We start from the raw sequence: 848 nt of genomic DNA on the forward strand, positions 1-848 counted from the left end.
TCAATGTATATAAAAAAATAGAACGACATAACTGTAAAAATATTCAATGTATATAAGAAAATAGAACTATATAATTGTAGCTGGCAGCAACTATTTGAATTTGAATTATGATATGACAGATATTTTCAAATAAAATATAATAGATAATTTTAATTTTAAAAAACTTAAATTTTATTATAAATTATTGGATAAATATGATGCACAAATTTATGTTAATTTGAAATAATTATTAAAATAATTATTGACAGAATTATTATTTAGCAAAAAAAATTATTGCAATTGTCACGCCCCGGGGTCCATTTTTGTTTGAAAATACAGTGAAAATAGCTAGAAATTTTTTTTTTTAAAGACCTGACCCCAGGGTATGCCAGATCCGTTGTCACGCCCCTGACCGCACTACCCGAAACGGTACCAATTTGGTCCATTTCGAGGGCGGCGGCGGGCGTGATGCCGAACGGACAGAGTCTCCCCTGTCCGCTCAAGGCTAACCAACCAGATTGTGTACAACAAGTCCTCAGGAATACAACTTGAATTCATACACAATCAAACAACGATAATCGAGAGCACAAACAGTGCTATATAACAACAAGAGCAAGCGATACAAGTAAACAGTATATAAATATTCAAAAGAGAGAAACTTAACTATTTGAGACATTTAACCTCTTTCGATAACATTTAAACTTTAATCATTTAATACAACTTGCATTCTCTTCCAAAAAATGTAAATACATCATATACTCTCCAAAATCTCATCCTATACAACATCTACTCTCAAAATGTAAAAGCAGGGTGAACTAATGCAAGTAGGAAGTAAGCTATCAACCAATACGCTAGGGTGCCAAGCCCTT

Source organism: Ananas comosus, linkage group 1 (genome assembly GCF_001540865.1).
Source record: "Ananas comosus cultivar F153 linkage group 1, ASM154086v1, whole genome shotgun sequence".
NCBI lineage: Eukaryota > Viridiplantae > Streptophyta > Magnoliopsida > Poales > Bromeliaceae > Ananas > Ananas comosus.